General features: G+C 31.6%; 1 long non-coding RNA gene across 1 annotated transcript; it reads right to left on the bottom strand.

Moving 5' to 3' along the window:
* Positions 1-10,023: 10,023 nt before the first annotated feature.
* Positions 10,024-12,274, bottom strand: LOC139490476 (uncharacterized). The gene is made up of 2 exons (XR_011656348.1): positions 11,983-12,274; positions 10,024-10,371 (listed from the first exon to the last, which is right to left on the bottom strand). It is a non-coding gene; the product is annotated as an uncharacterized lncRNA (long non-coding RNA).
* Between the last annotated feature and the right edge of the window lie 1,287 nt (positions 12,275-13,561).

The following is a 13,561-nucleotide window of genomic DNA, read 5'->3' as shown; positions in this document are numbered from 1 at the left end:
AATGTTAAATGTTGAAAACGAATGTTGAATGCTGAAAACGAAGGTTGAATGTTGAATGGTGTAAATGGATGTTGAAAGTTGAAAACGAATGTTGAAAGTTGAAAATCGAATGTTGAAAACGAATGTTAAATGTTGAAAACGAATGTTGAATGTTGAAAATCGAATGTTGAATGTTGAAAAAGAATGTTGAATGTTGAAAACGAATGTTGAAAGTTGAAAATCGAATGTTGAATGTTAAAAACGAATGTTGAATGTTGAAAACGAATGTTGAAAGTTGAAAATCGAATGTTGAATGTTGAAAACGAATGTTGAATGTTGAAAACGAATGTTGAAAGTTAAAAATCGAATGTTGAAAACGAATGTTTAATGATGAAAACGAATGTTGAATGTTGAAAACGAATGTTGAAAGTTGAAAATCGAATGTTGAAAACAAATGTTGAAAACGAATGTTGAATGTTGAAAACGAATGTTGAAAGTTGAAAATCGAATATTGAAAACGAATGTTGAATGTTGAAAACGAATGTTGAAAGTTGAAAATCGAATATTGAAAACGAATGTTGAATGTTGAAAACGAATGTTGAATGTTGATACGAATGTTGAAAGTTGAAAATCGAATTTTGAAAACGAATGTTGAATGTTGAAAATCGAATGTTGAAAGTTGAAAATCGAATTTTGAAAACGAATGTTGAATGTTGAAAACGAATGTTGAATGTTGAAACGAATGTTGAAAACGAATGTTGAAAATCGAATGTTGAAAACGAATGTTGAATGTTGAAAACAAATGTTGAAAGTTGAAAATCGAATGTTGAAAACGAATGTTGAATGTTGAAAACGAATGTTGAATGTTGAAAACGAATGTTGAAAGTTAAAAATCGGATGTTGAAAACGAATGTTGATTGTTGAAAACGAATGTTGAATGTTGAAAATGGAATGTTGAAAACGAATGTTGAATGTTGAAATCGAATGTTGAATGTTGAAAACGAATGTTAAAAGTTAAAAACGAATGTTTAAAGTTGAAATCGAATGTTGAAAACGAATGTTGTATGTTAAAAATGAAGGTTGAAAGTTGAAAATCGAATGTTGAAAACAAATGTTGAATGTTGAAAACGAATGTTGAATGTTGAAAATCGAATGTTGAAAACGAATGTTGAATATTGAAATCGAATGTTGAATGTTGAATATTGAAATCGAATGTTGAATGTTGAAATCGAATGTTGAATGTTGAAAATGGATACAAGAAAAAAAAATTGAATGTTGAATGCATATGTTGAATGTTGAATATTGAATATTGAACCAACTTGACATCCGTCACGAACGGATTGGTTGATCCATACGATGTATCTTTGTCCAAACTAACTATGGACATTTTTACCACGTGTTAGATTGTGGTTTGTCATTACGTCGTCTGATATTTTTATTACCGAACGTGACTTATTCTCGAATGTGACTGTTTTGCTGAGTGAATTCATACTGCTACAAATAAAGGCAACAGTAGTATACCGCTGTTCAAACTCATAAATCCATGGACAAAAAACAAAATCGGGGCAACAAACTAAAACTGAGGGAAGCGCATTAAATATAAGACGAAAACAACGACACAACACTACAATGTAACACACACAGAAACGGACCAAGCATCAGACAAAATCCCACGAGAATAACAAATATAACATCGTGTCACAGTACTTTTCCATCCCAAATTCATTTATTTAGTTTTGATGTTATATTTGTAATTGTCATCGGATTTTGTCAAATGTCTTAACGTTTGTAGTTATACATTCTTTTTTTCCCTGTTGTATTCGAGTGTTATGGTTAACACAATTGATCATCCAGTTCATTTATTAGATTTTAGTTTGAATCAACGAAATTTTCCCTATATATTTGGTTTACAGTTTGATTCAGAAGAACACCGACATAGCTAAATAATACAATTAATTATCTATTTACTACTACAATTTGATATTAATTAGTATTGTAATTTTCACTGTTAAAAATAAACGTAAGATAGTCATACAAATCTAATCTTGAACTTCATCTAAAACCTGTTTTAGTTTTTGGGAACTCGTTTTAGAAATTCAAATGTGACGTCACTTTTAGCGTAACACTGTTTATGGCTAACAAGGCTGTGAATTTTTGTAATTTATCTGTTTTTGTTCTGTAGCTAGTCACCACTTCAAGTTAATCATGTATATAAAGTTTACTGTATGCAAAAGTATGTATTATTCTAAATAATAAGGATGTTCTTGTCCTAGGTTGATAACCCTGGCCGTGTTGGTCACAACTTTTTGTCCTCGGCGATCTTCAACTTTGTAGTTGTTATGGCTTTCAATATTTTTTTCATCTGAGCATAATTTTATGTGGACGTAGCGCGCGTCTGGCGTATGAAAATATTTTTTAACCTGTTTCCTTTTGATGGCTATTATTCGTTCGTTTCTCTGTCCCATATTTTCTCCCATTTAGTTATTGTAGCCCTGTCGTGTAATGTTGTCATTTTGATGATATAATTGGCATTGTCATTAAAGCGGGAGGTTTGGCATGCCACAAAACCAGGTTCAACCCACCATTTTTTCATAAAATGCCCTGAACCAAGTCAGGAAAACGGCTATTGTTACATTATAGTTCGTTTCTGTGTGTGTTAAATTTCGGTGTTGTGTTTCAGTTGTGTCGTAGTTCTTTTATATTTCATACGTTTCCCTCAGTTTTAGTTTGTAACCTGGATTTGTTTTTTCTCTATCGATTTATGAATTTCGAACTGCGGTATACTACTGTTGCCTTTTTTTTTTATCTTTAGAAGAAACCCCGACATAGTTAGACATAATTAAATTACCCAGTTACAAACACAAACCAGGGGGGATTTTGAAATTCTTTAATGTACTATTGTATTGTTTATTTGTGTTTTTCTCTGCCCTGAATAGTCTTGTATTGATTTGTACTGTATTCCAGTCATGTTGTTTTTTCATTTTTGTGTTATATTTAACATTGCCATAAAAGCGCGAGGTTTGGCTAGCCATAAAACTAGGTTCGAGCTGTCCTGTACGAAGTCCGGAATATGGTAGTTGTTATCGAATTGTTCATTTCTAAGTATGTTGCAATTGCTTTTGTTTTTGTTGCACTTTACTGTGTCTGTTGTTCCGTTGTTTTCTTCTCATAGTTGATGTTCTCCTCGGTTTAAGTTTGTTTTCGCGCAATCGATGTATGACTTTTGAACAGCTGTATACTACTGTTGTCTTTATTTATCTCATAAAAGGATTATCAAAAGATACATTATTTCTCTCTGAATCTATCTCGTTATGATGTGTACTTATATTGTACAAAATTTATTTTGTATTTTACCAAGCAAATGTACTTAAAAAAATACGAAAAAAACATTGAAATAAAAAAAGACCCGCATGATAAAAAATTTGTGCATAGGGCACGTGCTGGTATAACCTTAATCAGAAAAAAAACGTTTGAGACAATAGATATAAGAAGATGTTGAATGAGTGCCAATGAGACAACTCCTTCATCCAAGTCACAATTTGAGAAGTAAACAATTATAGGACAAACCTTTTAGATAACTTGAATATATGTTAAGGAATTTTTTATATTTTATTGTTAAAGTTTACAATATATATCACATAACCATAGTTTTCTTACCTGTTATAGGTAAAATATACCCAGCTACGAAATAAAATAAAAAATCCATCTGTACGAGTACACTGTTCGGATTCACATAGAATGTTTGTTTACTACGAAAAAAATGAATATTCTAAGTATTGAGATTTTATCAGTTTTATATCAGCTATCAAACCATTAAATTGATCAATTTTACTCATTAACCAAAACAAAATTTACGTTCGAAATCTTTATTACATATCATATTTATTTCACATGCCTTTTAACGAAAACCTTTGATGCTTGTAATTTGTATTAAAAACAAGACTGATTTGGGTTTAAAAATTTATTTTGTTTGGGATTCTTTCATAAATATTAAATTAAATCAATTATGAAATTGAATTGTATCCGGATTTCACTCACTGACTGATTCGATTTTAATTGCCATACACATCACTAATAATTAATTGTAATCGATTACACATTGTGTTTTTCATATCCATAACCAATGCAAGTCCGATAACAATTCGAATGGTGCAAGATATTGCTGTCATTTGTTCGAAAACAACTAAAACGTAGTCTGGTTAGTTCTTTGGTTAATCTTCAAAATACGTCCTCTTTGTAGGATGACACTTTTTTCTACTTTAATGTAATATCGATGACAGTTTGGAAGGAGTCAAATAAATATAAAAAAAATAATTTTAAAATCCTTCAGTCAATTATCAATCAAGTAATAATTGATTACTAGTAAAGGAAATGACATTAACAACTCAAGACATCATAGAAAGATTAATTAACTTATCACAATTATATACATCTAATGAAGCAGTACAACCTTTTTATTCTTATCTTGAATTTCTAAAAATACTTGAATGTGATTGATTCTTTAAAATTGCTTTTTCTTAGTATAAACATCGATATCCTGCGTTTTTAAACTACATATACGTTTGTAAACCACTTTGTCAATTTCACTGTGTTGTACCCATATCCGATACATGTAAATGTGCGATACATAGGAATGGAACCCTGGGTTTCGAAGAAAGTTTAAATTTAATAACATTAATGGTACCAATGTTCCTGCACCAGATGTGCATTCTGTCTCACACACATTACATAAAAATCCCTTCAGGCTTTTACTCAATTTATGAATCCTATTTACATATCATTAATCTCTATACAAAAGTGTTTAATCCTATAATACCTATTCAAGAAAATTAATCATGAATTATCCCTGTTGACTTCATTCACATGTTTACTAAATTGTTTTTGATTAGGACATTGTTACTGTAGCTTGTCAAATCGGAAAGTTTGTTAACAATTGCATTTTCCTTATGAATTCATGTAAGTGTGCTCTACCTAAAATTGTCACTCCTCCGGGCCAATTTTACCCTACGTGGTTTCTATTTCTCTGTATGCCATCTTGGTTTTGATGCTGTCCAAAGTTTTATATTTTTGACTTCACTTTCCAAATTTCTAGTTGAAAAAAAATACCTGGTGTTATTTTTCATTTTCAAGTGGTGACCTTGATTGTTATTGAGATAATTTATATAAACAAAACCAGAAGCTGCTAATATTTATCGTAAACATTAAAGGCGTTATACATCATGACATGCAACCAAATATGAGTTTGACTAACATTTTGAGCTATCATTAACTCAATAGTCGAAACCTCGGCAGTGATTTGCCTTATACAAAATATTTCTTGAATTGGTCTTTTTTTTTATTTCGGAATTAAAAAAAAACATGGTTTCAACTCCCTCAAGCACAGTCGTCTTCAAATGGATTTGAATATTATTCTATGTCCTTCTGTAAACAACTTAATACATAGTACGGGCAGACATGATCTTGCAATATGTGCGATTGAAACATTTGAGTACATATATAGGAAAAATTACCTTTTTATAAATGTTCTGTATTTGTCATTCAGTCACCTGTATGATACATTATATTGCGAAGCAAGGCTACTTTAAAACCAAGGATTTTTTTAATAGAAAGCTGACAGTGGATCACATACAAACGCATGTTTACATTTCTATAAAATATTCCTGAATTTATTTTTTCATTTTATCCAGAAACTTGCTTCGAAAAGACAGAAAAAAACTTAAGAGGTTTTAGCTGTCAAATTCTCATATTGATTAAAACATACTAAAACTTATATTTGAATTATAACAAGTCTAAAAATAGCAATTTAAAATGTATTGGCTCGATGACACGTATCAACATTTCGTGTGTTTTTTTATTCGTGACGCCATCAAGTTAACGATCAAGTTAGACGCCATACAATTAATTATCAAGTTGACCTCCAAAGACTGCCGAGGGTTATATAACCTGATGGTCTGTTTGATTTTATAATATACTCTAAAAATATACGTAATTCATCGTTTTTACCTATATAATAATGAGTTTTTGTGGATCGAATCATTCAATCATTACAAGTCGTTTACCATTGTTTCACTTTTAATGTTAACATTTTTCCCCTCTTCGAATCTTTATGTAACTGAACACGTCCAAATCATGTATAACCCATCTATAACTAATGGGTTAAATTGAAGGTCACATCAATACAGATTCAGTGAGGTCAAATTTTAACTTGCAAGTGAAAAATGTAACCAAACTGTCTTCTAAAAGAGAATTATTATTCCACTATTCCACCATGTTCACTTACTTTAATTATCTAGTCAAAATATTCATATATATTTTTTCATACCTCGCAGCTAATTCCCTTTTAAAGGAACAACAATCGCCACAGCTTCCTCTGCCTCATTTTAAGACTTAAATACTGAATTTCATATACGCGGTTACCTTAGTACCAGAATCTATGACAAATCAATATCTCCCACCTTAGAAGCAATATACCAACTTCACCTGCATATGTGATATACATTTCCTAATTTGTTCGGTATTCACGAGCTTGGAGCTGCTTACAAGACTATATAAAACGTCTGGGCAGAAAGTCACTGAATCAGGGTTATGGCAAAGAAAGTCTCGTCTTTTTTCAACAAAATATTTCATCGGAAGAAACAGTGACTGTGTTTATAAATACATGTGTTCCAAATCCACTTCACATGTAATACATGATGGCCTTGAACTATAGATTATAGAACTTGATTACGTCTAAAAGTCTTCTTTTGTTTGTCTTTGTAAATTATTAACCTTAACTGTTTATATTTTTCTATAATATCCTTTTGCTTGGATGGTCACATGTGCATACAGCCAATTTGTTGTGGTGCTCTGGTCATCTTTTGTTTCATTGTCTTTCATTTTTGCTTTTGTGTTTTGTTAACTTGGCAATTTATTTTTCTTTGTCTACGTATTTGTTTGTTTTATGGTGATTTAATAGATTATAACACATGTTGACTGCTGTACCTCTCTTTCTGACATTTTTACCTGTAACACAGTGTATGTCTGTTTGTTTTGTTCACACATGGTTGTTAATATAATGGAATTTTATGCGACTGTCATAAAAGTAAGAGGTTGAGCTGGCTATAATGTGGTCATTTTTATAAATTTTCTGTTAAAAAGTTTGAACTTTTCGAAAAACTAAGGATTTTCTTATCCCAGGCATAGATTACCGTATCCGTATTTGGCACAACTTTTTGAAATGTTGGAATCTCAATGCTCTTCAACTTTGTACTTGTTTGGCTTTATAAGTATTTTGATCTGAGCGTCACTGATGAGTCTTATGGAGACGAGACGCGCGTATGGCGTACTTAATTATAACCCTGGTACCTTTGATAACTAAATGCAACCAGGTTGGTTTAATTCATCATTTTCTACATAAGGAAATGTCTGTTCCAACTCAGGAATATGACATTTGTTTACTATTCGTTTGATATGTTTGAGCTTTTGATATTGCCATTTGAAAAGGGACTTTCCGATTTGAATTTTGAAGGAAAGTAATTTTGTTATCTTACTTTATGCTTCATTTGAAAATAAGTAGAATTTGAACCCACATTTCTTTGACAACGTTCTAACTCATCCAAGGAAATATGCCAATTGAAGATGGTTATTTTCAAAATGTCATTGCAAAGAATCTTCAGTAATGGAATAAATCAGAACATGAAATCAACTTGGACTTGTCAAACTATAATGAACATCTGAATTGCATTTATGTGTCGTAACTATGTTATCACAACGGGTTATGGTCTAGTGTGAAAATTGCTAGATCACCTTCGATCGGAACTTAGAAAGCACATAAAGCAATTTCATAATGTATAATTGACCAACTGAATTTTGATTGTACTAACAACTAAAACTTTGGGTGAACATAATAAAACATCAACACAAATAAGTGAGATGATAGAGCAAAGTTTATTTTTAGTTTTTAGTTTTTTATATGTATATTTTTATAACATAACAGTTTTTTGTTGTATTGTTTTTATTTTTCATGATGAAACATGTGCAATTACATACTACACATCATAAAAAAGTAAGTAACACTTGTAAGATCAAGTAAGTCATAAAGATATAATAAGATATGAATATTACAATTGGTTTTGTTAATAAATTAAAAAACTACAATTGTTGAATTATTATTGTATTATGTTTGCTGATAGAATCGATTAATACATGTACCAATTTACTTTCACATTTTTTTACTTTTTCATTCATCACGGTTTTACTATTGCAATTGTAGAAATTCTAGCCATAAGGCAATTGCATACTGACGTAAACTGTCATACTAATAACGGAAATGAATTTTTAGGGCTTTTTTTAGAACTTGCAACATTTGATTGAATTTACAACGGCATAGAAATATATAAATACTTATAGAACGAATCCAAACATAGCTTATAAATACACATATATGTCAAATGTATACATAATAATCTTATTAGCTGTTTTTGGTCAAATGATTAAAATTACTATTTCCACAGTTTTATCACTTTAATGGACTGCACAAAATAAAAGTTACATGCTCTTATAAGCCTAGATCGATTACCGGGAAAAAATGCATGTCATTTAAATATGTATTTCTCAGTTGTCGTTCTGAATTTATTCTAAACAATTTGATATGATTCATAAATATAAAGTGAAATAGTAAAAAATACCGAACTCCGATGAAAATTCTTAACGGAAAGTCTCTAAGCAAATGTCAAAATCAAAAGCTCGAACAAATGAATGGATGAAAGAGGGACGAAAGATACCAGAGGGACAGTCAAACTCATAAAACGAAAATAACCTGACAACGCCTGGATAAAAATGAAAGAAGACCAACAGACAAACAATAGAACACATGACACAACATAGAAAACTAAAGAATAAGCAACACGATCCCAACCAAAAACTAGGGGTGATCTCATGTGCTCCGGAAGGGTAAGCAAATCCTGCTCCACATGTGGCACCTAATATTCTAATTCGGTAGGTCACATTCACGAAAGAGAAGGGATTGTAGTTACTACGTAAGGAACATATCCGATATCATTTGTGAAACGGTTATTCCATAACAGTCAACCAACACGTGGTGGTGTCCGTAAAATTTACGAAGGAATTTCAACTTCACAATTTGGAACTCTTGGTTTAATAGATATAGGAAGATGTGGTGTGTGAGTGTAATAGCTTACTTGTGAGCACCAACCCTCTATCACGAAAATCATGATAGGAAATGCAAGCACAGGAATATCGTATCAAGTTGGAGATATATACGCCGTATGCAGGTGGAATGTTGCTACTTAGAAATGGAAAGTTCACAATTGGAAAGCTGAAATCAACTCTTTTGTCGTAAATTTTTGTTTTCAACCGACCCTCATTGTCAATTTCTAGATGTAAGTCAAGATATGATGCCGACTTAACTGTATCTAGTGTTTCCTTTATCTCTAGTTCGATGGGATAGATGCGTTCAACAAAGTCACCAAACGTTGAATTATTTAGTGAAAGAACGGCATCTTTATAGCGGAAAGTAGAGTTAAAGGATATTGCTAACTTTTTATCTTTCTTCTAAGAAGTTCCTGTATGATAACAACTTTCATATTTCTGAATTGGAACAGGCATTTTATTATAAAGAATTTAGTGCTTTAAAGGTTTATGTCTTATTTTTCGTCATCCCTGCTATGATATCATAATTGAAACAAGAAAAATAAAACGAAAATACTATGACAACCAAAAGACGAAAATCAGATATTCAGTCTAAAAAACACTTCACAGAAAATATAAGACTGAGGAGCACAAATCTATCGATAAACCTGCGTGCAAAAGGCATCCTTCGTGCCTATAATAGCAAATGGAAATTCGGTGATGCCAAAATAGAGACAATCAATTCCAGAAAAAAAATCAAGTTTTGCAATCGGCACTCTCGGCAAAGAGTTCGAATAAAAAATGAAAAACAAACCATGTATCTAACGTTGAAATTAAAAGCAGAGGCACTTAGATTCTACAATTCCAAAACCACGCCGTAACCATGACGTTTATGCGCCAAAACCAACCATTAAGTTTTCCGAAATCTTATTTTATTTCAAGCTAAAACGGATTAATTCTTTTCGTATTGTATCAGAAGCGAAATTTTAATGGACAGTTGCAATTATCCGGTTTCGTTTACCCCGAGATGGGTCGTTCTAATTCATAGTTTTAACAAAATAAGTTACTTGACTAGCAACCTTATTACACTTGACACAATGTGGCAAGTGAGACCATCGGGTTTGTATTCAAAACCATAGCAGTCAAAATTTGATGTGCAAATCCTAGCACAATCAATGAATGACATCACATCCGTTGTCAGTATAACGTTATATAAATGTTCATGTTCTTGCTTTTCATAGGATACGTCAATAAAGTCGTCAACTACAAAAATATATATGATAGGTGAAATAATTTATTCTATATTCACTTTAATCGTTGACCTCAGTGAATAGCAGCTCTTTAACCGTCAATAACTGTTTAATAAGTGCTAACTTAATTATTGACATTGTGGATTCAAATTTCGTCATGTCTGCTTGTTAAAATAATTTTATTGTGTTACTTTTTTTTTATTAATGATAAAATTGAGCATGGAAATAGGGATTGTGTCAAGAAGTAAATAACCCAACCGAAGAGCACAAATACTTTCCCATGTTTTCTTCTTATCTCATGTTTGGTAGATGAATAAACTCATCATAGAAACCAGGATTGAAATGAAATTTATATTAGAGCCAAACGCACCTTCCGTCTACATAAGACTCAAAACTAGTGACGCTCGAATCAAAAAGTGTTTAAAAAAAAAGGTCAAATAAAGTACGAGGTTTTATGAGCATTGAGAACAAAAATTACATCACGTTTTGCCAAATACAGCTAAGGTAATCTATTCCTGAGGTAAAAAAAAGCCTTAGAATGTCAAAAATTAAATATAAGTTATGTATTTAAAACAGTTGGTTTATAGATTATTCTTGTTTGTAATGTTTTAGAGAACTAGAAATAGAAAAGTCATTCTTGTTCCTTTCTTTGTGCTTATGATATTAACTGATCGATAGAATGCATGTGAATGAAAAAATATTTGTTAATCTGAAATTCATAATGTATAACGGTTTATTTTTTTTAATTATATAAGGGGAAGCTTTAAATCAATAGACAACTTTCGAGTTCGTTGCAAATCCGTCAAAACTTTGATTTTAGTTAACATCATTCGTGCGTTTAGAGGCGTCGTCACTTCCGTTCCTTTGTTGGGCTATTGGTGGAAAAATTGATAATGCTTGATTGCACGAATTATTCGGCAAATTAAATTCTTATATGATATTCAGCACTGCTGTCACAAGGAAATTGTGATTCGGTACCTACGGAAAAAATATTATTTCTAGCTTATCCTGCACAATGACGATCAATAAGACGCTCGTTAATACGGTGCAAAGATACAGGCGATCCCCTCTATCTGGTAAATGCCGTCATAAAGGAGCGCATAATTGACGAGTTTTTTCCGGTAACGGACAAATGCGAAAGTGGTATATTGATCCAAAAGAAGTATAAAGTAAAATAACAAAAATACTGAACTTGGAGGAAAACCCAAACCATATATAGGTATTTTTTCATACAGAAAGCAAACATTTGGGAACAAAAACAAAATATATGTAATAATGAAAGAATACTAGAAATACATGTCAAAACATTATACACAGCTTTTAATAAGACAGTTACCTAACCCCACAAACAGATACACATTGTAACGGCTAATAGGAATATTTTAATCAACATAATTTTTCTTCGTACAGTCTTTTCGGACAACAAATAAACAGAATGTTTATTACACAAGCATGTTTGCATGCCTGACTCTCGCATATTAATTTGAGTAAATGCAAATTTAGAACAGCTCTTTGATACTAAAGTTTGAAAGTATAATGTTGGACTTTCCGTTTGAATTTTCCTCGGAGTTCAGTATTTTTGTGATTTTACTTTTTGTCATAATAGTAAATGATTTAAAATTACCTGAGCATTTGAAGTAAACCGTTAGATATTTATATATGTCTAGACATGGTTCCCCGCCATATTCAGTATTAGAAGGAGTAACTATACAAGTCGTGTGATCTTGACACAATAGTTCGATCTTTTCCTTCACATTCATGGTGCATGGAAATAGAAATGATCCGTAAACAGATGAATGCGGGCATGTTGTTTCTTCATTTCGGCCATACGTAGCATTGATGATCGAAATGTGTGTAAAGTCTGATCCTTCGCATGATATTTCACTTGAAGTGTCCTCACAAACTTGAACCATTTGCAATCCTAAAATTATAGGGTTTAAGTATTGTAGATATAATATGTATGTTTCTTTTTTATACATATGACGTGGTTCTGTACTTATACATCCGGTAATTGTGTTATTGTTCTATGATAGTTTTTGTATGCTTGTCTTTCATTTTTGCTAATATGTTTTGTCTAAATGCCTTTTTGCGTTTCTTTATTACATATATGACGTGGTTCTGTACATTCCGTCATTGTAATTGTGACATGGTAACTGTTTATTTACATATTTGTTTGTTTTATAGTGATCAAGATAATAACACAATGTTGACTGCTGTACCCCTATTTTTGACATGTTTACCTATTATGCCGGTTTGTTCTGTTCACACATCTTTGTCAATATTGTGGAATTTTATGAGACTCTCATACAAAAGAGGGACAAAAGATACCAGAGGGACAGTTACACTCACAAATCGAAAACAAACTGACAACGACATGGCTCAAAATGAAGGAGACAAACAGACAAACAATAGCACACACGACACAACATAGAAAACTAAAGAATAAGCAACACGAACCCCACCAAAAACTAGGTGAGAGGTTTCATTAGCTAGCTTTAAAACCAGGCGTACTCCTATATTTTCTACATAAGAAAATGCCTATACTAAGGCAGGAATATGACAATTGTTGACCATTCAATAGATGTGTTTGAACTTTTGATTTTGCCATTTGATACTAAAGTAAGTGACTTTCCGTTTTGAAATAACCTCGGAGTTTAGTATTTTTGTGATTTTACTTTTTAATTGTATGTTTCAAATCAAACAAACCATCATAAGAACGGCAAAGCAGGATAAGAACTGGGTGGCATTATCGGGAACCTCTTATACTGCTTATATCGTTTGTAACATTCACGTTATATTCATTAACATTTTTTTAATTATTAAGCGCCACTTTCAACAATTTTGGTTATATCATGGTTACCAGTTTTTAGAGGTGGGTGGAATTTTCGTATGAAAAATGATTATTTTTGGCATTAAAGGTCTGCGTTGATCAGACCTCGACACAAGCGGGGTTTGAACTAACAACCACAAGTTAAGAGGCGATTATAACTGTAGAGATATTACATGTGTACAGTCAACAATGTGAAATATTACTTATAGGTGTTTAATCATGTTAAATACATGCAACATATTTTAAAATTAAACAGAAATAAAGTAAATAGTTATCAAAGGTACCAAGATTATAATTTAGTACGCCAGACGCGCGTTTCGTCTACTTATGACTCATCAGTAACGCTCAGATCAAAATAGACATAAAGCCAAAC

This window comes from Mytilus edulis, chromosome 9 (genome assembly GCF_963676685.1).
Source record: "Mytilus edulis chromosome 9, xbMytEdul2.2, whole genome shotgun sequence".
Lineage (NCBI taxonomy): Eukaryota > Metazoa > Mollusca > Bivalvia > Mytilida > Mytilidae > Mytilus > Mytilus edulis.
Note: the sequence above shows the minus strand (reverse complement) of the source record. Positions and strands in the feature narration are given on the sequence as shown.